Source organism: Varroa destructor, unplaced genomic scaffold (genome assembly GCF_002443255.2).
Source record: "Varroa destructor unplaced genomic scaffold, Vdes_3.0 BEIS01000007.1, whole genome shotgun sequence".
NCBI classification, from domain to species: Eukaryota; Metazoa; Arthropoda; class Arachnida; order Mesostigmata; family Varroidae; genus Varroa; species Varroa destructor.
This window is the reverse complement of record NW_019211460.1, coordinates 24,913,322-24,936,959: the sequence shown is the minus strand read 5'-3', so window position 1 is coordinate 24,936,959 and position 23,638 is coordinate 24,913,322. Positions and strand designations below refer to the sequence as shown.

At 45.1% G+C, this 23,638-nt stretch overlaps 1 protein-coding gene and 1 long non-coding RNA gene across 5 annotated transcripts in view; one reads left to right on the top strand and one right to left on the bottom strand.

Annotated features, from left to right (window-relative positions):
* Positions 1–23,638, top strand: part of LOC111255035 (uncharacterized) — a 564,494-nt gene that overhangs the window by 163,172 nt on the left and 377,684 nt on the right. The gene's annotated exons all lie outside the window — the stretch shown is intronic.
* Positions 1,012–11,353, bottom strand: LOC147754481 (uncharacterized). Its single transcript, XR_015316790.1, has 2 exons — positions 9,891–11,353; positions 1,012–9,719 (listed from the first exon to the last, which is right to left on the bottom strand). It is a non-coding gene; the product is annotated as an uncharacterized LOC147754481 (long non-coding RNA).

Genomic DNA, 23,638 nt, shown 5'->3' with positions numbered 1-23,638 from the left:
TCTCTCTCAAAAGTTTTACGGTGTCAGAGTAATTTGTTTATGGATAAATGCAACTAAAGCACGGTGATACCTTTGCGTAAACTTCTTCTGTTTCAATGCGTCCAAGCCCCTAAAACGAAGGGACTCTCACGTGAATCGCTTTAGCCGATAATCAAAATCCTTCTTCAAGTTGTGAAGCTATGTAGCAGAAGAAAGACTCGAACGTAGCGCAGAAATAGAAGCCGATGTTATATCTGGTAGGTTCGGCCTGTTCCTGTTTCGTTCGCTTGTTCGTTTATCCGTTCAGGCAAAAAATAAATGGCTGAGAACAAATTTGATAAATCGCGCAAGAACAGAGCAAAGTAGAGCTAAACAATGCCGCCAGGCCTCCAGTATCAGTGACCGTCGTACAACACAGTGGACGAATAGAAGACTTGGGAAGACATAGTAGTGACTTGTGTAAGGGACACTTCAAGAGCCATGAACAAAATCGACTAAATAAAATGTCGTACGGCCCCGGTAGGTGACAGGGTGGCCTCTAAGCCAATGAGCGAGATGCTGAAGAAACATCTGTTATGAAGCAGCTATAATATAAAGAGATATCGATTAAGAGCGAGATCGGATTAGACAGTACGAAAGAGAATCTGCAGAGTCGTCAAATTTCAAAATTCGAAGAGCCAAATTGACGTTTATTCTGCCAATTATCCAGAACTTGGTGAATCTAAATAAAAACATTAATACACCTTGCACGTCCGTGCATTTGTAAGAAGCGCAGGTACCATGGGTCCCTTTTTCACCGATGCAACAAACTAGATAGTCAACAACTAATGAAAAGAAACATGGCGTCTAGAACCGCCAACTAGGGCTGGCACTCCGGTTTCCATAACAGATTGAAGTAAACCTGGTTATGCCGCGAGCTCCGTCCTGAGTGACTCCCGTAGTACTCCCTCGTGGTTTAAATCGGAATAGTTTAGTATACAGGAAGTGTAGACCGAAAGTTAGTTGCTGGTAAAAAAAAAAAATTTCAAAATCTGTAATTTTGTAATAAAACGGAGTTACATTTTTTTATTCATTGCCTAAATACGAAACAACATTACAGATAATATCGTCACGATAGTTAAAGTAGTGGCAAAAATGACAATGTAAGTCTTGTTTTGTTTGTTCTTTGTTATTGCTATTGCTGGTTGTTGCTAGCAAGAAAAATGGATGAATAAATAAAGCAGGCTTATTCTTTCATCCACGTTTGTCTACTTGTATGTCCCAAAATATTCGTTTTAAGTCACACGCAAAAACGCAGACATAACTAGGTAGATGTAAAAATGCATTATATGTAACACGTCGGCTTGGCGGGCAAGACGTTGCCCACTGCCAATACTTCCAAATGACAACCGTGTTAGCAACATCAAAAGTGGGCACAACATCCCAACATTCAAAGCGTCGCTGTCGTAGTCTCTGAAGTGATAGTGCTATTATTTGCTCGTAGCTAAAACGACAATTTCCAGCGATTGTTATGGCAGCGGATCGATGACAAAAATCGATTCCATGTGCGCCATGTCTTTCTGACCCCAAAGAGAGTAACGTTAAGAAAGGCATGGAGTGGATCGATTTGCCCAAGTAGCGACGATTCCCTCCTTCCTTCACTCTCCTGCTTTCCCATCGCGATTCCGTCGACTCTTGTTCCGAAGCGCTACAAGGAGCAACCCCACTTATACACTCGCATAGCGTTCGAACGTTTGAGCTTACGTTCTCCGAAATGCAACAGCAGCAGCAGCAGCATTGGCTGGAAATCAAGGAATAATCTCTCTTCATTTCTTGGCCGGCCGTCCTCGCGCTGGCTTTCTTTTAAAGCCAGTAGTAGACAAAAAGTCATCTGTACATATACACAGATACGTCTTTTAGCGAAGTGCGGCTTGAATAGGCATGTATAAGAGAATAGCAGTAGCCCAGGGCAGCAGTACTAACGACGGTACTGACAACGTTGTGTGGAGCATGTCATCTTTTAACAGAAATGAGCTCGTATGGGATATATATATATATACATAACGGATTCATCAGAGTAAAGAGAATTGCAGTAGAAGCATGAGGTCTTTAGTAGGCCCGTTGAACTGTTCGAATGCAGGGGGTATACAATACAAAATAAAAGCAAACCGGTTCGCCAATACCAACTTCACAAGATTTGTATTATTTTTTATCTGTAAACACCCCTAAAGGGTCCAGGAAACGCCAGTCTGAGACGACCATAAGTTCAAAACTTAATTATGCTAAAGTGGAACTAAAGCGATGAATTATTTACAATAAATGTTGGTAGCGCTCGCCGCTGATGGATGTTGTAAGGGGGACACTTGCGACTTGGATAAATCCCGGTTCTGCAGCGGCAATCACTGACAATACGAGATGGACGTGTTCCAGCCTCAAGCGATCGCTATGAAACTGCTAGTAGCGATGTGACCTAACTTGCCCTTTTGTATATGTGGTGTTGTTAAGCCCTTCTTTTAGGGCATTCAATCGTGCAAGAACAGAGGATCGATTTCTTACCCTCACCTCTGCTGTCGCTGGTATAAGAGTGGTTTGATTTCATCATCTTTTTTCGACAAGTAGAAAACTGGACATACAAAGAAGCAGAAAGACAGATTCACAGTGCGACATTTTTAGCGCCTTGCACTGGCGTCGGCAGCGGCGTCGTTCGAACATCCACGGTAACTGATTCTGTCGCCGCTACGGGCGACACCAGCGGCCGTTATTCTTGCTGCTGCTGCTACCGCCCTTGTGGGAGCCGAAATGTCGCTGTTTTGTTTATTTTAGCTTCGTTCGAGCTGTTCATTTATCTGTGGTCCGAACGGATATTTGCCCCCCCCCCACTAAAATCGATGTGTTCAGCTTACTGTAATTGTATGTACGCACGTATCGTATACGTAGACGCCGGACGCCGCGTTTGCCCGTCTGCACGTCGACGCAGCTATAATGCTTTTCATCTGCGGTAAGCGAGTCATCAAGTCGGACATGAGCAATACGCAATAGAAAGGGGCCAAGCTCTTGACTTCCCCGTGGTTCGTCGTCTACTTCGCTAGCCGGTTTGATGATCTTTCGCTTCGACATCTCCATCTGTAATTTTTACAAGCGGTGTAGTCCTTGATGGATTATGGCGCATTCGCGTTCAGCCAACAAGCGGTCGGCCCGTGAGCCAAACAATCACCCGAGTGCTAGGGCACAACTGTCATTCATGAATAGAATATATTATATGTGTATTAGCGTATTTAATACAGGTGAAATAAGCGTCGCGTAATAATAGGACGCTCTCAATTTATGCTGCAGTTACCGCCACCGCTGTTGTTGCCGTAGAAGCAGGCTTCAAACTAAGCGTTGACAAATTGTTCTCGCCGGTACCGGTACAGTTGCTCGTACACGTGACCTGTTCCTTGCATTGCATTGTGACTTGGATTTTCGATATCATTTTCTACGGTAATTCACAAGTAGAGGCCGAAGGCAGCTGGGCAATATCCATCCTCAAACAGGAACAATGTTGTACACGATCCTACGCACAAGTGTATCTCCCTATCAGATTAATATATGACGGATAAGATACGAACATTGTACGGCTCCACGTAAAGAGACTCTTGTCGCCTTGCCGTTTTTGCCAACGCTTGCCTCGTAACAGTATTAGCAGACTGATGTAACATATTCACATACTACGGATGTAATAGGCGTATTATATTGTTGTTGGCATCGGACAAAACCCGTTGACAACTAGCACTATACAGCGTCTGTAGACCGGTATCCAGCAAGCCGGTGATCAGCGATGAGAACAACATCGATAAACAAGAGCAACTTGCTAGGGACCGAGCGAGTTCATTGAGTGCGTCAACTTCGAAGGAAGCGACTAGGATACGAAGCTGACGAAGAAGGGACTCGTCTTATAGCTCGGGTTTAGCGGGTCGCCCATTGCCGGCATCATGATCGCCTCCGATTAGGCGAAAACGTCGAGGTCCACAATCGATAAAATACAGGTATGGATGCGCATAGTCGTTTAGATTTTCTATCTCGTTCGTGTATAATATTTGACATTGGCGTAGAGTAGTGCAATACTTAGTTAAGGTCTGTGATGTTACTGTTGGGATGCTTGTCGTCGACCCAGCGACAATGACCGATTGATGGGTAAGAACGCCCAGTGGCCCACTGTGTTTCTTTCTGGTACGCGAACGCGTCTCGACAACTGCTAGCTAAGTTTGGATGCTTAGTGTGCCCGATTTTAATTGTCCTGTATGGCGCGCTGGCTAGATGACAACCACGAACGACTACGATGAACGGAAACTATTTCCAGCTAGCTGTGACATCAGCAGCGTGATACGATAGCGATGAAGGCTTTAGTCTATATCTCATTCACTTACTGCACTAGCAAATATATTTATTCTAGATACTTGAATAAGTGCTAGTAGAGTAGGCACCGGTAGGCGTCATCGAGAGCGGCTACAGAAATAAAACATAGGCGGACGCGCATACACGTGTCATGACATCCACGGTACGATCAGGACGACGGCAGCGACGACAGGGACAGTATAAATGGTATAGACAAATGCACCGCGTCTTGATTCTAACGTTACTGTTTATTGCTGATGCAGCTACTGTTGCTACTGCAAGGAGCGCTGATGAGTCGATCGCGCCGTGGTACGTTGCTGACGGCGTTGATAGTCTGATCAAAGTAATAACTCGTAGATGCTATCACGATCATCGCATCGGGTGTCGACACACAGTCGGTGTGACAGAAACTACCTTGGAAATGGGAAAGGAGGTGGCCAGAGCTTCGTCCGGCTTCACCCAGTGGCCGAGTCCGTATGCCGCCATGATAATGACGCTGCTGTCACTATTAGTCCCGTCGCTGCTACAGACAACATGGTGGCCAGCAGTCCCTGTTGTAACAGCCCCGAACTAGTAACACCTCTCCTTGCCTCCGGTTGGGCTACGCCGCGCTATACAAGCTCCGCTCGTTTTGCTTGCCTTGGCTAGTTGTTGGTGACGTTATTTCTATTCTTGTTCTATAACGTTGTTCGTTCCGAACTGCAGTTGGTGAAGAGCACTCCAGCAGTCGCCGAGGTATCATTGACGTCGAAAAAGAGTGAGAACGGTAGGGGTGCTGACAGCGGCCATATATGGTATGGTCGAAAAATTCATCAAAATCACTTTCTTCTCTGTTGCCGTAAACGTAACAACCAACAACAGCATCATGATAACAGAGCAGTGGCTCATGGACACGCTACCACTACCGTCGCATAAGGTATTATCGAAACCGCTGACAGGAACTACCCCGCTAATAATGGGTGTAACTATAAGTAACCGGTACGTCACATGCGCCGCCGTAACCAATATGGTAGTGCTTTTTTTTTTGCCTAACTTTTATAATATGTGAGCGGTTGTCCTTGTTTATGGAAGGCTGCACAAAGTACAGACTGACAAGACAGATCAGCTAGTAACACTAGCTATTTTTTCTGCCAATGTCTTCGCTGCTGTTTTTGTCAGAATAGAAAACACAGGATACTTCACTATTGGCAAGCACAGATTTAGACAAGCGGATGATTCTGGTGCTGCCAATGCTGATGCTGCTCGACTAAGCACGCGTCAAAGAACTGCAAGAAGTTTAGAATTGACTTGCGAGTGAGTGGCAGCCCACTGGCAGCTAGAACACAAAGCGATATTTATTTCCACTATTACTGTATCTAGACGTCCGTAAAAAGGTACAGGGCTAGGGGTAAAGGTAGTTGTAGTGGTGGTAATTGCTGTCGAAAACGTCGGAAGTGTTAACGCGTCACAGCGCGCCCGCTCGCGCCAATCCGCGCCTACCATCGCTATGACCATGGGGAGCTGTTAAACGCACACAAGTCAATCCTTCTTCGACGCGTCCACTTTCTCTCTTTTAACATTCTGCCGCCGCCTTCCTCCACTGGTTCTCCCATCCAATTCGATACTCGACGCTCAAGTACGATAAGTATCATACGTCTGCATCGCTTGACTAGCATTACTGACGGACATGTAGCGTTTTCTCGTGAACAGACAGAAGACAATGTGGTAATAGACAATTCTAAGCACCCTGCTAGTTTCACCACATTTTATACCGCACGCAGCTCTTGTTGCCCCTGTGGATGCACAGCTACGCAGCGAGCGTCGCTGACTTATTACGTATTACTGTAATTAGCTGGCTGGCTGGCTGGCTGGCTGGTTGGCAGGGGTCGGAAGCGGCGAGTTGTCGTCGTTTTATGGTGCTCGAGAGAAGATAAGAATCCATTTAAGTACTGTTTCGGTACATTCGAACGGGGCTTCTGTGCTTACGTATGTGCATAATATGTCACGAACGTTTGGTCAACCGATCTTGTCGGCTTGCTTCGTTTCAAATTTAACTTAATTTTGTTTGCAGAAGACGATCATTTGATAAATGGAACGTCCCGTAGCATACAAATATTGACTATGAAATAGAATAGTTCTCCTTCTATGGCCGGTTACTGAGGAGCTTATTTCCATTCATCAGGAACCAAAACAAAATCTGGAAAAGATCATTAGCGATATCGGATTTGATTGTCTGAAAATGCAGTGAGAACCGATAGAATAACACTTCTCACTGTTACCTCAACTCTTTACCAGTTCTCGAATATTTATGGTGGAGCTGGATAGCACACGTCCGTGAATCACGTAGTACGCACACGTTTAGCGCTGGTGGTGCTTCTCCGTTCATGTTGACGAGTGCGGTTTCATCGTTCAAGATAAACGAAATTATGATAAACAGGTGTTAAAAATGGTGCCGGTTGCGAACAGAGCCAGCGAACGTTTTTTTTTTTAATTACTCATCCGGTAGCGGATTTCGTCATCCGGAAACAAGTGACATAGTACTGGTCGCCAACTAACGATACGAGCGACGGCCCAATTATTCGTTAGGGCAGTCGTCAGCGACACACTTCACGCATTATTTTCCTTTTCTTTGAAAAATATTGTGAAAAATGCCTGCCTTCTTGTTAGGAGACAGTGCATACGATGTAAATTTGCGACGCAAGAGCAGAATCGCCTTATGTCAAAATCAGAAGGAAAAATCTCATTTGCAAAGCACCCGACAGACGATTTCTATGGCGAATGTATAAATTCATACACAATCTAATATATATAGTAGACACAAATTCGCATAGTTACTCTTCAGTGAGTTTGTTAACCTTCAAAGTTATGGGTGGCAACGGTTGCTGCGGACGACGCTAGCAATGTATGGTTATTATACACAGCCATAGTTTGCTTATCTGCAGTAAGTTATTCAACCCGAAACCGTTGACCACATCGTTGATCCTTGCTGTATAACGCTGTTACCACTGTGGTTGTATCTACGTCCGTTCGACGAGAACGGAGCATCGCTATTGAATTTTTCCCCTCTATGCACTAAGTAGTTTTAATAACTGTGATTTTTCCCGTTCGGGTTTTTTTTTATCGTTGTCGAGCGTTCTACCTATGCATATTCAGCAGAAAATTTTGTCCATTCAGGAAAGGACGAGCCATAAATGATCATCAGATCAGTAGAGATTAGCGTTCGCTGAACCTAACATCGCTTACGGGGAATGCCAGCTCGCCGCATCATGTTGACGAACTGTGCTACCTCGATTGTAGGTAGACACCCTGTACTAGGCATCGAGTCCACTTATTAGCTTCAAAATCGTGTTCGATATCGAAAACTTCTACATAAGCGTACATTTAACGAAAAACCAGAAATCGAACACCGGCTAGTATCGTTCGTAGAGGTAGCTGCCTGTGGCAAACCAAATTTGGCCAACAGCTCAGCCCGGTCTTCTCTGTATTGCTAATTGTTTGAAATAATATTAATGAATTGTGTCATGTTAAACAATGACGAAGCAAGCATTCTATTTGATGTATGAAAAACCTGGCAAAAACCATATTGGGTTTCTGCCGCATTAGCCCCCTAGAGACGCGCTAGCACCGCCAGCGGAAACTTGCAAATGATTCGTCATTTAGTCGTCCGAGCAGCGATATCTAGATGGCTTCCTTTGTTCGTTATAGGGTGATGAGGATATTGCTCGCCCATGATTCCCTCAACGATTTCAGTAAACATTCGTTATCCGCCCGTAAAACAATACCGTCTGTCACAAACGGACGAAGGTAAGCACTGTTGGCACATGACGGTAAAGACAATGAAACAACGATGGACAACGCATTTAGACAACACCTGTTTGAGTTTGTCCGATTCGATATAGCTCTGCCTGCCGATGCTACCTGCGCCGCACTCGTTGTCTTTGTTGTCGAAGATTCGTCCATCTCGTACCTTCCCTCTTTCACCCTTTTTCCCTCCATCCCGTTCGTATCTTCTCGACACTGAAGTGATTCGCTGTCGGAAGCGAAGTGACAGGGGAAGAGAAATAGAAAAATTGAAAAAAAAGATCCAAAAACCGACCGGGAACGTAGCCATCATTGTAGTTGTAGTTGCACCGCTATTTGTTGTTGCCTCCTTTCAGTTACTTTTCATGCTTGCTTCTATTTTTTTTTTCGCGCTTTTCCACAGCCTTCATCCCCCCCCCCTGTTCATGGTATGGGGCGAGTTATATCTTCGCTGTCGCAGAATTTGCTGCACAAGCCGCATCACGTCGTCTGGCTAGACGATAACAAATGCTGAAGTTGTAAATACTGCTGGTTGAAAAGCAAGCGGGTTGGGACGCCTCGTAGACGGGAAAGTTTGAGAGGTAAAGACAGCGTCAATGCGGCCACCGTTATGACGGCGGCGGCGGCTTGCGGCAGTATAATGCTGACAGTGTGGCCAGCGGTTATGGAAACAGCGGCTGGGGCAGTGATGGTGGTGGTGGTGGTGGTGGTGGTGCTGCTGCTGCTGCTGCTGCTGCTGCTGCTGTGGTTTTCCATACGCGAACCGCCTGTGCCAGTGCCACTTGTCCTGCTCCTGTTGCTGCTGCTGCTGCTGCTGCTGTGGATCGCAGTCATAAAACGGCGAAAGAGAAAAGATCCGAACCAGAGAGAAAGGAGGGGGTTCGGAAGAAAAGAAGACGACAGAGAGTGGGGATAGAAACGAAACAAAACTTCAATTGTAGCAATCCGGCCATTGCCGAATTCATTGGCGGTCGTCGTGCTCGCCCCGCTGCTATCCCCGATCTGCTGGCACTGTTATCTCTACGGTTGTTCCGTTGATGTTTTTCAATTACCCAGAGCTCGCCTGCACCTCGATAACTCTTCTAGCGCTCGCTGAATCATGCCGTCTGCGTGAGCATTATCGTGAAGAATCTGTACTGCTAACGTTGCCAATGTTGTCGTGTGGATACTGCGATGGCCGCAGCTGCTGTTTCTGATTATGATGGCTTATGCTGACATTGCTACATAGGTAAGGCTTACAATTTGTGGCCAGGTGGCCACAGCATGCGCTCGGTGGCAACAGGCAGCACCAACCTCGTGTGAATTGCTGTTACCAACCGACAATTTGTTGCTAGTCTTCGAAAAGGCAACGAAAGGCCAGACAACTGAGATGAAAAACCAAAAAAGGTAGAGAAACGTAACGAGAGCTTTTGACAGACGACCATTGGCCACCCAACTTAGCCATGTAACGGCGGAGCGATTGTGTGCGCACATCAGCGACGAAGCTCATTTACCCTTCAGATTTTGGCTTTCTGTCCGTTGTGTAGGCTTTATATCTCATTGGCGATATCGTGCTGGTATGGTGTTCCTTGTACGAAAGCTTTCTTTGCTACCTCGTTGACGACAGACTGACAATCAGACCGACAGAGCAACATATATATATATATATATATATATGTAGGGCGTATATCGATGAATCAGAAGGCATCTTCTAAATTCGCCTTTTTGCTTTATATATATATATATATATATATATATATATATATATATATATATATGCTGCATTAACACAAACTCACACGCATAGACGTTTACAAAATGCCACGTTTCTACCCGTACTTAACGCGCCTTAAACTTCACGGCGACGGCACATTGTCGCCCAGTGATCCATATTCGTAGCTGAATGCTACCAACGCACAAGTCGTTCGAATTCACGTAAATTGAGCCTTCCCTGCTTTTCTCTTTAGTGCCTGTTGTTCTTAACAACGTCCTGCAGCACAAGTACCGCGCATCTCAGCTGCCATAGCGTAGCTCTCGTAATAACAATCATAATGTTATCATCAACAACAGCATCTAACAATGGCATCGTCGAGAGCGTTATCTACTAGTGCGGCAGCTGTTGCCGCACAAGTCGCAATAATAAGAGCATAACTGCATAACAAGAAGACCGACAATGGCGAAGAACACTTATTAGACTGTCCAAGACGATCCTTGAATGAAACAGAAAATAATTGTCCACGGGGAAAATGGAGAAAGAAACAGAGCGTCCTGAGACACTTTTGTGAGGTAATCTCTTCTTGTCAAGCTAGACTGGCCCTTTCTCCGGATTTTCAACAGCGATCCACTCGTATTTATCTACCGGTATGTAGTTGTACCACAACTGCTTCTCAGCCTCTAAAAAGTGTGGCTTTCTAGAAAGACTGAACGCATCTAGACAGTCTAGAAAACCCTTTTGACTAATCCATGATAGGCACCCTTGATTTTTGAAAGTTGCCCGAAAGAAGGACAGCGTGAAACAGGTAAAGTTGAAAATCGACACTATCTTGAAAAGAGCGATTCCGCATCTTTCGCAAGCCGATCTAGAAGACACTCTATATAAATAATATAATGTAATCATTTTTTATATTTCGTTGATAATGCTTGTTTGACTGGGTAGTTCTGTGCACACACCCCGTTAGATTTTCCATGGACACACAAACACACAGATTTATATACGACAGCTGGAACAGCCATCAGTGTGGCAGTCGTTACGGTCTGCTAAAAAAAATAACTACATTGTATTATTGGTATTTGATATAGCTGTGGCGAACGGACGCCTCCGTCGTTGTCACAACAGGGGAGAAGAAGGGGCAAAAAGGCGGATAGACGGAGGGTGCAGTCAAGTACGCCAAACTGGTGCTGGCCGACAACATCGCCCGGCAGGCAGGCAGGCAGGCAGCGGACATTAAAGAATAGGACCGGAAATTTCTGTTCTAATCCGAACCGCCTTGCCTCTGTTAGTAGGTCGCACTGTTAAGAGCGAGCGATCGACCTAGCATTCCTGCCTTCAAACAGTATTGGCAGACGGCGACTGAAAAAGCATCAGCAGTAACAACAACAGCTGATTCAAGTCGCAAACAACTGTTCAGCCATATCGACATTGCGCGAACGTTAATTAGTTGGCGCTCGGTTAATAACTGCTTCTTAATAATGGCCTCGCTAGTTAGCTGACGGTATTATAGTTGAGAGATAGGTCTTGCAGGAAAAGCGTGGGAAGGTCAATTTTCTGGGTCTACCTTGTCTCTTTCATGACATGCTCACTAGCGTTTGGTTGTTGAACACAGCGTTCGGTGGCAACAATAATGGCGGTAGCTTTGCCAATTTGGTGCTTCGCTGGAAATATTGCTGTCTACGGTGCTGCACGTCAGAAACACCGTTTCTCGCTATCGTATTCCGCGTGTCTGCCCGTAGCGATACGCGACCACACGGCGAAAGGGGCAAATTGAACTTGAGAAAAAACGTATCACGCTTGTATTGGAACCTGTACATCTGTGCGTCTACATATTTTTAGTAGGAACTGAATTACACAGCCGTAAACACACGAGAGTGTTTTACAGCGGTTGCTACTGCTGCAAAAGAAAAACATCTTGCCAAACCATGAATATATTTCTCATCACTATCATAAATCGTCAACTATCCCAGCGCGCTATCGCTCCTGCTTCCGCCATCCAACTTATCATATAGTATAAAATTATTGCCATACGATTTTTTCTCGCTTTGTTCCTGTTTGCGCCGCCGCGCGGTCCTATGGCTCATTCTCGTACAGCGTCTGACTGACACTCTCTACGCAGGTCGCCATCGTCAGCTCGCTCACGATCTACAACTGTTGCCATCATTGCCAACGTGCTATTGCAGATGCTGGCACAAGTGCCAATGCTAGAATACTATTCTTCACTGCGACGCTTCCTTGCTTTCTTTGATTGGCGACAAGAGCCGGCGCCGATCAACGACGAAAAGCTACCGACGCCAAAAGCGACAACGACAATGGTGTCGCCGTAATGGTGGCATCTGATATTGATCCGATCAAATTGACTGCTTTGATTTATTTTGCCATTATTTTCGGGACGAGACTAATGATAAACGGCCGAACAGAAGCAGCACGCGAAGGCAAAGGCGGAGCGCGGGAAAGGTATACGAAGACATTGACAACAGCATAAAAAATAAACAGAGAATGTAGAAAGAAAAAAAAGGTTACGATTTGCCGCACGCAACAAATACGGCAACTGGAAAAAGTACTATAGCAACACGGCCGATTTCGAAGGGATCGTTCACATTGGTGTCCATTGCTCCCCATCTCTCGTTGTTTTTGCCGTTGCTGGTGGCTACCAGCAAAAGTGTGACATTGTGTGGGAATTTTCGAGCCGAGAGAGTCGTTCGACGTCGCTCGATTGTTCTGTAGTGATATGCGGTTTCTGTCGTTACGTTGTCACATTGTCGATTGATATGTATAGGATATGGTGACGATAACGAACTTATTTCGGTCGATGTTTTGGTGACGATTTCGTCTTGTCCTCATTACGCAGGAGCACGGCACGTAGCGGCACGCACTATTTAGGCAACTCCGTGTACCGTGCTTCACGCTCGAACTGGCAATTGCATCGATCGATCAATGAAACTGCATGTAGATCATGCCACGACTAAGGCCGAGCTCAAACAAATGGATAAAATCATTGATACCGTCAAAAAAGTTGTGCGAAAAATGGCAAGCGGCTAGCAGTTCCTTTGCTGAACATACCATCAAGATCTTATATAGCTTGAAAACTTAAACATGTTATTCAGGCCAAAAAACAGTTACAAATGATTAAAAACGATAGCAGTGATTTATAGCAGCAAGATCGCGGGTAGAGCCAGGCTTCACACAGCATGGGACCTCTGTCGACAGAAGTACAAAAAATAATTAGGAAACACAATGGACAATGTCGAGCAACAAGCCAACATAAGCCCCACAAAGGGCTATCTACCTTTTTTTTGCGTCGAATAATACCGGACAATGGCACTGTACAACTCTCGATTTTTCAGACAATGCAGCGAGACACAGTACGAAAGCAAGTAGGCTCGAACCTACGAATGCTTAAACCTGACTGATGTAACACAGCAGGTACCATTAGCTTCAATCACCATTGCATTAGTTTTAGTTCTTTCTAAACTTCTCCGTGATATTAACGAAAACTTAAAACTCGAAAAATCCGTCAGCAGGATTGATAAACTGCGCGCCTTCAAAATATGCGCTTGCCTTCCTCGCCTCATCGTCATTATTTTCACCGTCTTCGTGGCCTCTCTCGGCAATTGCGTAATGATCTGTGTCATCATTATTTGGAGGCTAGAGAACTGTTCTGTAGTTTTCTAACGAACATGGTCCTCTCTGCATGACAAGCGACATGAGGATGTCCCAGACAATGGAAATAGCCCACGTAGGATAGTTCTGGCTTTGATTTCCTACTATCCCCGACCTCCACCCCTTGCCCGGTCCTGCATCGTGTCGACCCGGTTGCCCTTCGCCGCCTATTCTTCGAGCGACAAGGTCGTTGTTCGCAGCATCCATCGATTGATTGTCTGGCTGGCGATGGTGGTTAACGCAAATGCTGGTAAAATTGGTATGCCGCTTTCGCTGCACGAGTATTGTTTCTTCCGCCTCCCGCTTGAACGAAATTTCATTGAAGTTCAGCTATCACGCTAGTTCGTTCTCGAAGAATCCTCTTTGTCGAGCCACCGTTAGCGCCGCTGCTGTCATCTTTTTGTTAGCAGCAGCCACCAAGTGATTAAATTAGTTTAGTGGTTTACGAATTCGCACTGCTGGTACGTGCCCTTCGACGTGACTCCGAGAGCACAGTCCTCAAACCTGAATGTTACATAAGGAGCATTGGTAAAACGGAAGCTGTGCGGAGAACTTTTCATTGTTCTGTTATCTTTAGCTTTGGGTCGCTTCGTGAGACTGGGTTTTTTTTTACCCAACCCTCTATTTATACGTAAGTATGCCCAGCAGCCGACTTCCTGTTGATACCAATTGTTGGCAACACCGCTGACGTTCGCCGTTTCTGGACGGACCGAGCAGGGTAGATTTGGTATATGCCGAATGAGTACGATGTCATCGAGGTTTCTTCTCTCGAAGAGTGATATTCGGCTCCTCGATTCCTTGGGACCACGTCGACATTGGATATGGGACGAGTAGTCATGGGAGCAGTAGCAACAGGCTGCACCAGTGGGGAGCGGGTTTTGCCGACCATATACGTGGGAGCAAATAGATCGGAAAATCTGTTTCGGGAAGACTTCATAGGCGCCCTCGCTGCTGCGAAACGCTTCATCTTACTTACAGTATAATGGTTGTTAGAAGCGGAAAACGTCGCGTTGTAACTATGCACATTTTCAGCTTTATGCATATATTTTATGCAGACGCATAGAATCGTATGAAGACATAACAAACGAACCTCTTCGAAAAGCATATGCGGGTAAAATCAGACGTAACGGTTGTGCAGCAGCAGCGTTAGCACAAAGTGACGCGTTTGAAGCCGGCTAACCTAACATAATCTGTTAATTCATCCACGTTGTCAACACCTAACAATTGTAGCACGGAGAGCAACGATCTCAGCTGCTTTGTGTACTTCTACTAGAAAAATGATCGACTACATTGGCTTCCCGGCTTGGCTTTATCTTGAGAATTATAGGTGGTACACAGATAAGTGGCGACAGCGACATCAACAATACTAGCAATATTCCGGTATCTGCACTTATATAGGCGGGATGTTGAGATCGACCGAACGATACTGATCCTTCTGCCCTGTTCGGAAGCTACTACACTGTACTATTACAGACACGATAGAAAGCTCGCCGGTCGCACGCTCGGCTAGGGCGTTTTGCCTGCTCAAAGTTAGGATGTGGTGCTTTGAGTTCGGCTTTGAACGAAACACAGCGTGTCAGCTGGACGTGTGTCCGATGAGTTCGTCACACTTAGAGAGCATAACTGATGCTCTGTTACTAGAGGCATGCAGATCGACGTGAAAACTCAGCTATCGAACGTTGCGTACGACGACAGACTCAGAGAAAGACCGCAGTCGACTATAGTGTATTATATAGCACGCCCTAGGATACCAAATAGGTCAAAAGTGGGACACGACTCAAGTAAGCCCACCAATGTGTGATCGGCCTTCAGGCGTGACAAGATCAACAAAATTGAAAATGTTCCTTCAGACACACAAACATGGAGCTCCACGGAACAAATTGTAGATATTATAAAAACGACAAATCTGATAAATTTGGATGATTTTACTGGCTCCGATGTTGTAGCATATAGCCTATAAGTAACGTTTTATAACATTTCTCTGCACGTCCCAGATGCTATGTGTCGGTTATTAAAAGTAAATTCTAATATTCTAGCATAGGAACGAAGAATAAATATCTAAAAGGCGGTAATTACGATCGATGATATTTTCTATCTTCGAATTTGGGCGATTTGTCTAAATGCTATTACTTTGATCAATCGAAAGAGAGAAAGAACGAACGGATGTGAAGGAGGCAGGCCAGCAGACAGCATTACGCCAATCTTTCACGTATCTGTCTGTTGCTACTTCGCACTGTGTTTGAACGAATGAGGTGCATTACGTTCGAGGTAGAAAGCACATAGGTACAGGCCAACCAGTGTTTGGCTCAGAGTATGAATGAGGCTGCTTTTGTCTATCGAGCCATTCTTATTATTATTTAGATATTTACAGGGCGATTGTGTACACAATCTATACCTTATTCAGATTGTCCTACTGTTGCCTTTCGAAGCGGCCTCAGCTAGCAGCGTCTCTCAGCACTGCCGCTCGTTGCCGATCTGCCTTATCAACCTTAACATAATGGCTTTAGTACGACTCTAGGAACAGATGTACGCGGTTTGTGTCAGTGTACAAATCTATTTGTGTGCTCTTATCTAAGACAAATGGAACAAATCTACGACAAAACTAGAATACTTAATAGTAATAAGCCTACCAGTTAATCGTGATAGGTATCAGTAGTCAACTTGTTATTCTATAGTATATCTATAGTTCTTCTCAAAGTTTGCCTTACGAAGAATAGATTAAGTATGTATTTTTTTGAATAGTGTTACCAGTTAATTATGTTATGAGAGCAAGTTCTCCTCTATTTGCAGTTAAACTATATTTTTGGGAGTTTAATCGGATTTTTAGATTAATATGTGATATTTTCCATTAGACCTATAAAAAGGATCTATGGCCTAGAAAATATCCTTACTCTCGAAGAGTCATCTGAGCCACGTCGAGCCTTAAAAAGCTCTACCTTACTTCAATTCGTTTTCTGGTAGTTTCAGGCCAATTGACAACGCACCGCTCGTTTCATTGAGAAGCCTAAGCGTCAAACTGTACGATATCTGCAGCAGGTTATGGCCTTTACGCCATGCACTAAGGATTACCATACGTCCTAGTGTAATGACTTTAGAATCCTTGTAAATGGCTTGTTTGTTTTTCGCATTCTATTTGCCTACCAGCTTCGCCAGATCGACTGGTGTTAGCCGCTCAAATAGGCTGTTGAGTCCTTTGCCAAAAAGCTACAATATGCAGCAACGGAGCACGGTCGCTGATCGAATATCGTCATCACTATGATCAGCACGAAGGCTATTAACACCACACCGAATCTAATGGTCCTTATTGCCACATCATTAAGTTGACGCCTTGTACCAATAACTATACTATATTATGGTAGATAGCACTAGCTGTGATACTTGCAACAGCAGACGATGGACGGTTAGTAGTTGGTAAGTAAGGCCTAATCTGGGCTGCACTATTAAAGCGGCACTGAGATCGAACCCACTTCTCCTGAACGTTTCGTACGATTAGGCATGTACAGACCGGTCGTCAGACAGAGAAACAGACGACTCGCACGTGCTCGATACCGTCGTCGACAATGATATGGTTTGCGATGGCACCGTCTACCTGTTTAGTGCCGGGTCAACCTAGAGAGCCTGGCGTCGTAAAAGATGTATTGCTAATGGCAATAGGCAACAGAGAAGACAGTGGTGGCGTCAGCAGCACAAAGGTTACCTTCTAGCGCAATTCTGCCACTGGCATAATTATTGCGGCCGCTGCCGCCGCATAATCGGTATTAGCTTTCGCCATAGGTCTGCACAATGCTCACGCGCCATTGCGTCGATTGGGACCTGCGACCCATTCCGGAGCGATTCCTTTTGACCACATGCCTATCCATGTCTCTGACAGTGAATTGATCATATTGCCGCTGTCCTAGTGTGCGCTCTGATCATTGTCCTTCTAACTAACCATCAGCCGAGTCGTCGACTAGCCAGCCGACTTGCTGGACAACAGTGAGTAAGTTATACTTTTCTTCTAACTGCGTTTACCAGTTCGCTGCCGCTACTTACCGCCTAACCAAAGACAAACTCGCAAAGAAACAACAGCCGCCGTGAACAGGTGGAGATTTAATGATCACCTCATATTATGGCCACCGGCGTAGGCAGGGCAGCAACGATAAACAGCAAGGGGCGGCAGCCATTGCCCCATACGAGTGAAACACTGCCAAGTGCGAATACAACAGCAGCAAATTGATTCATATAGAGAAGATATTAGCGTACATACGCAGACAATTATATATTGGTACAATATGCTCGTGATCAACAATTGCCTGCTGTACCGGCTACAACAGACGGAGGCCACCGAGGCGAGTCAACGTTATACGTGTTCCACATACGCAGATTCAGTCACACGGTCTTCACGGAGGACACAGCAATTTGCCCCTAGCCGAACGGTCACTTGCGAATGATGGCGTTGCATATATAAAGAGATGAATAGGGAGACGGCTAAGAAGACACGTTTCGCTGGATTCGATGCGTATGCAGGTTATGTGTATATCTCACAGAGTCTGCGAATTTATTATTTTTGAACAGAACGAGAATGAAATTATATTGCTTTGAAAGGATAGGATTCCTTCTGAGAAAGACTTTTTATCTGCATATTTATCCGACCTTGACGTATGCATGAAAGTTAATGGTTATGTGCGCATCTAGTTGTCCAGCAGGCTTGGAACTGAAAATTTGTTTTTCCTTAAATTCTACGGGCGACTCTTTCTGCGGTCGGTCAACTTCATTTACTAGTGACTGCGGCGGAGATGAGCCTGCTGTTTTCCTGTATTTGTCCCCTCTCATGCGATGCTTTTCTCCCCTTCCGGCCACACAAACGTAGGGGGTTAGATCGTGTTAGTAAAAACCGCCACGGGTCCCGTCGCCACCACTACCGCCAAGTCTACCGTTGTCATGGCACCAATCATACCTGAGTGACCAGACAGCAAGCACAGCTATCATAACGCTTCCAGCAGCAACAATAGCCATAATACTGCTGTTATATATTGTTACCCAGATCTACTGACCGTGCTGGAATGCGTGTCCATCTGTTACGTGGAGTTGCCTATGCATTTGGGGCAGTGATGGCACTTCGGTCTTCTGATGAAGCATGCAGACAATCATTTTGGTAGTAGATTTGGAGACCAAAAGAGAGGGTGAAAAAAATGGCGCACGAGAAAGAGTAGCCAAGCATGATAAGCTTGGTCCAAATCACTTGAGAAAACTGAAAAGATGCTTCCTAATAATTTGAGGTAACGCTATTGACGAAAGCTAGTTTACTTAACATAGTTCACTACAGAAAGCCGTAGACGCCGGCGCAGCTGGTAGGAGCTTCATATAGACTCATCCATTTCTGGCTTGTTCGGCCAGCCAACAATTTGTATCTCATCAAAAACAGTAGCCACTCAAGGAGACAATTTCGCCAAAAAGAAACCAAAAACTTTTGTTGAAAATGGACTATTGTTTGGGAAACCTCCGTTTTGCTATCCTGAAGCAAAGAGTTACATGACATGTTCTAGAGCAATATCGGCTTTTACTGTAGATTATAAAGCTTCCTAAAAGATGAAATAATAGTTACTTAATCAATAATCATATATATATATATGTGTGTGTGTGTTAAGATAAGAGAACATACTAACATAAGAGACGTGTTAAGAGGGCAAGGTCACATTTCCAGCTTATGACCACTCAACGATCGTGGTGTCCTTGGTCGGGTACCTAATTTAAAACGAAAGTCGTCCTGAATCGCTAATTAAAGCATAGATTTATTTCTTGGGTCAGACGCACGTCAAGCAGGAGCGAACCGTATTGAGCTCGCAGGCGTCGTTAGCACGAACACATTTAATATATTAATAACATAGTTTCTATCTATTTTTTGCACCTACACAGCTATCTTTTTGAAATAAAAATAGCTACCGTGATGAATAACTCAAGGCACCGATTGGTATAGATGGACGGTCGGTAGGCATTTCTCTTCGCAATCGCCACGCGCCACACGGTTATTTTTTCTAATTAATGATACATTAGTGAATTAATGCTCTCGAAGGCTCCATCATAATTTCGAATGATTTTGTACGCACCGCGTCGTTCCGATGGTAGACTCGTCTCCTTACAGAAACTTGTCTTTCGCCTTCCATCGATCACACAACACCCAAACGAATCACTTTGGCACCGACCAATCGTAGCCGCCGCCGACGCAGGAGGAGATAGATAGCGGCGACAGCAGTGGCTGCCGCATCTGCAAACGCAGATGAAATCACAGGATCCATTGCCAGCCTGCCGGCGAAGCGGCGCCATAGATAACTACTGATATTGTTCGCGCTCACCCATGTGCTCATGTGACAGTTGTTTTTTTTTTGGCGAAGGTATGCCATTTCTTCTGTTATTGCACCGTAACAACTGCTCTTGCGGTTGTTTTTCAGTAGAGCTGCCATTGCGCTGGCCCGGCAAAATGTCTGGATAGCAGCCTAAATATGTCTGTATATGGCGGCGTGAACGTCTGAGAGCAAGCAGAACGACAGTTAAGTGAACGAACAGCTTTTTCATTGTTTGTTCTGGCCGTCATCGACCGTTGGTCGGCGCGCGCGTTACGAGGAAGGTGTTGCGCTAAAAGAAGGGAAGGTAAAAGGACCTGCTATATGCCGTTACTTGTTTGCTTGCTAGAGTAACATGAATCCATTTATTCATGTACAGATAAACCGGACGCGAGAATGGTTTTAACGAAGAAGAAGAAGAAGAAGGGAAAAAGAAAAACGCGATTTCAGAATGATGACCACCCAAAGTCCACAGGGTTACGTCGCGATGATGGTAACGATCGTGCCTGAAGAAACGTTCAGGCGGTTGGTGGAAACCGAAAGATGGTGGCCGCAATGGATGTGGCTATTTTTTCCTTTTTATTTACAGCTCTGTGAGTGAACAAACGTTAGCGTGGTTTCTGTCTATTACCAAAACAAGCGTTTGTCAACGACGTTTGTCATCTTAATATATTGTACCGTCACGTTATTGTTAAACAATGCATAGATCAGAGCCTGCATTATTGGGCTAAATGATTATCAAATGCATCTCGACCCTATTTAATTTTTTTTAATAATAAATTTTTATTTAAAAACACTTGTGTGTTTTTTCCCTTCCGTACCTGTGTGGCCATGCAGGGCCCGGGACTTTAGAACACGAATTGCTACTGACATTAGGCTAAATTTATCGCGTTGGTTCAATTAATATTTCGATGTTCCTAACCATAAACGGAATAAGAACTTATCAGCTTTGTACGCTTGGAGCAGTAGAGCAAGTCTGAGACCTTTACTACACCATCATATTTGGTATCATACAGCAATGCCAATATTAGCAAGGGTGCTTCCACCAAGCATAGTCACACTAGAGTGCCCATCGACTGTAGCATTTGCTCCGCTACAAAACGAAGGTGCCTTCACTTGAAAGTTTATATGAACTTCCCTCTGCTGGCTCCTCACAACGTCATTGAAATAGCCAATTGATTGAGGACGCAGTCAGGGTCGCATTTACCCACACGGGCCGTTTAGTACTTCAGGTCCTGATGGAGTAAGCATCTGTACAACGAAAGAAAGCGACACATCGTACAACTAACTAGTTGACTCTTCTCTAGCTCAGTAGAGCTTTAGGGAACGAATGAAGATGGCAAAGAGGGCTGACTGGCCTACAAAGGGACAGCTTCCCTTGCTAACTGGAAGCAATTCAACGAAGGCTGAGTCGTTTGATCAAGTCTGACAATTCCTTGTCCCCCTCTATCTGTACCTCGGCGGTAAGCCGGGGTGCTTCAGCCTCGACATATCAAGACAGTTGGACGATTTGAAGATCCGACGTTTTGTAGCCAGCCAGGCCAATCGTCCAACTGGCCTTGCCCAATCCTAATAGTAATAGTGGTCGTGATAGGTTTAACAATTTTAAGATTTCTGGTTACTGAGCGTTTTGCTAGTCCGCTTAGAGCCATATGCTACTATTTGACTTTTCATTGCTGCCAATTTGCCCGCCGATATCCTTGTCATCGCTGTTGCTGATCCGGACAGCCGGAACAAGCGCTGCATGAGATACAGGAAGCAATCAGAAAAGGGACATAGCTTCTTCCTGTGCGGCCGAAGAGTCGAAACCACGCAAGTATACTCGTAGTAGGCGGCTACCGGCAGTTATCCTTCTTTTGGCTGCGAACAAAACTTTGATGCATGTTTGCCGCTGAGTCGATGCGCATGTTGCTGCGCCAAACGACAACAAGAGGCAGACCAAGAATAAGAGTGGGGAGCGTAGAACCCCTTTAAGAGGTTCGGCGTAGGAAATTCTGCAAATGGACGAAGGTGATGGTGCTGGTGATTGTGGTGTTCACTGCGGAGCCGGTAATGGTTGCTGAAGTTAAGAAAACAAGCACCAGCTCTGAAAGACAATGTTTGCGGCCCCTAGACAAAATACTATCCTTTGTCAAAGCGAGTGCACCAAATCGTGCTCATAACTGTGTTACGGTCTTCTCTTTGTGCAGCTACAGTATACGATTTTGACTATGGACTAAATAAATAGACAAAAACTACAATAAAACTGCTATAAGTGTAGTAGATAAAGTTTAACGGGATGAGTCCTCGAAATGGATCTGGGACTCGGGATGATTGAACGATTATCGAATCACGGGAACTTCTGCGTGTTTGCTTGCAAACTCAAAGCTTAAGTCCCGCTTAAAGCTATGGCTTGTGTGAAGAAGCATGTTCGTTGAGCGTCGTACCGATTCAAGTGTCAACGATGCTGGTGACTGTTTCGTCTAACGGATGAGCTGAATAGAAAGGCCTAGAGGCTGCTCAGTCCGTTAACTCGCCGGTCCGAAGAAGCTCGACTTTGTTAATCATCGTCGCAGCTAACACCATAGATTCAGCCCATGTGCGCGTATGCGGAGCTATTAAGATAGCACCTGCCATGACGTTTGCACACTTTGGCAACGCCCAAATCATACAACCCAGTATTCTACTCTGACTATCCGTCCTATGTCTGCTAGATCTACTACAGAGAATAGAATCGGTCACAGCTATGCCCGAGACTAGCACTTACAATTCCAGCTTATTGTACTATACCGATAATATATGTACATAAATACATGTCCATGCGCAATGTCGTAATGTTGTTATTTATCAATATCAAGACAGGTAGCCATATTCCCAGATCGGTGTGTACAAAAGTGATTTGCTCATAAGTTGATTTTAGGACACACTGCACTCATTATCACTAAACAGTGGATTCAAGAAATGTATCAGATGCTCGTTTTATGTGATGGCATTTTTATGCAGCTTCCGCAGGAAGTGATAGGGATGACGAAGAAACTTGTCGAGGAGCGTGTTTTTTTGATTCGTCAGACCCACTCGTGGCATTGACCTTTTCCTCCGCATGCGACGTGGCTTTTAAGAGAAACTATAAGTATTGAGCCTGCATTCACTTTGATGCGCATTGCCTGTAACCTGCGGTAGGCAATGGCCACCTCGAGGACGGGCACGACTTGTCGATTTCGTCTGCTGTGCTTGGTTATGACGTTCTTGAGCTTGTGGCAACTGGGATCAGCGTAAGCACTGATATCGGCATTGCCATAAAGCGATATAATGTTTGCGCACACAGTTACCCACTAGCTTCTTTATTCTGTACAGCTGCCCTCTAGACTCGCATAGTTTAGCTTGTATTGTAAGACGGATGCCTTGAGTTTTTCTCAACGAACCGCTAAAGGTCCCGAGTAGTTGAGAGCAGTTTTCAACGATCAGCTAGTCACGCAGTAACAAAGTTCTTTGTCTGGGTCGTGTTCGCTTCTTTCCGCCGTCTGCTTGCCGTGGCCATTACGACTGGCAACAAAACTGCCACCATCACAGCAACTGCTACAACTGCTGCTAAATCCGACGAACAGCAGGCCCGTATTCCACCGCAAGAGGACTATCGTTCTCTCTCACTGACTGCATCTACTCGATCTTTTTCTGCTTCATCGGTGGCTTTTGCACTGATTTGTTGCAATCTCATCCAAGGGATTAGGGAGCAAGAAGAGAGTGAGCAAACTGGCAGATCGGCGGCACTCAGGCGGTCAAGCAGTTCGCCGGGTTGGCCTTCTATAAACAGCCCGCTTGCGGTTTCTACTACTTTAACAGTAGCCTTAACCGTTTGCCAACTACGAAACGAACA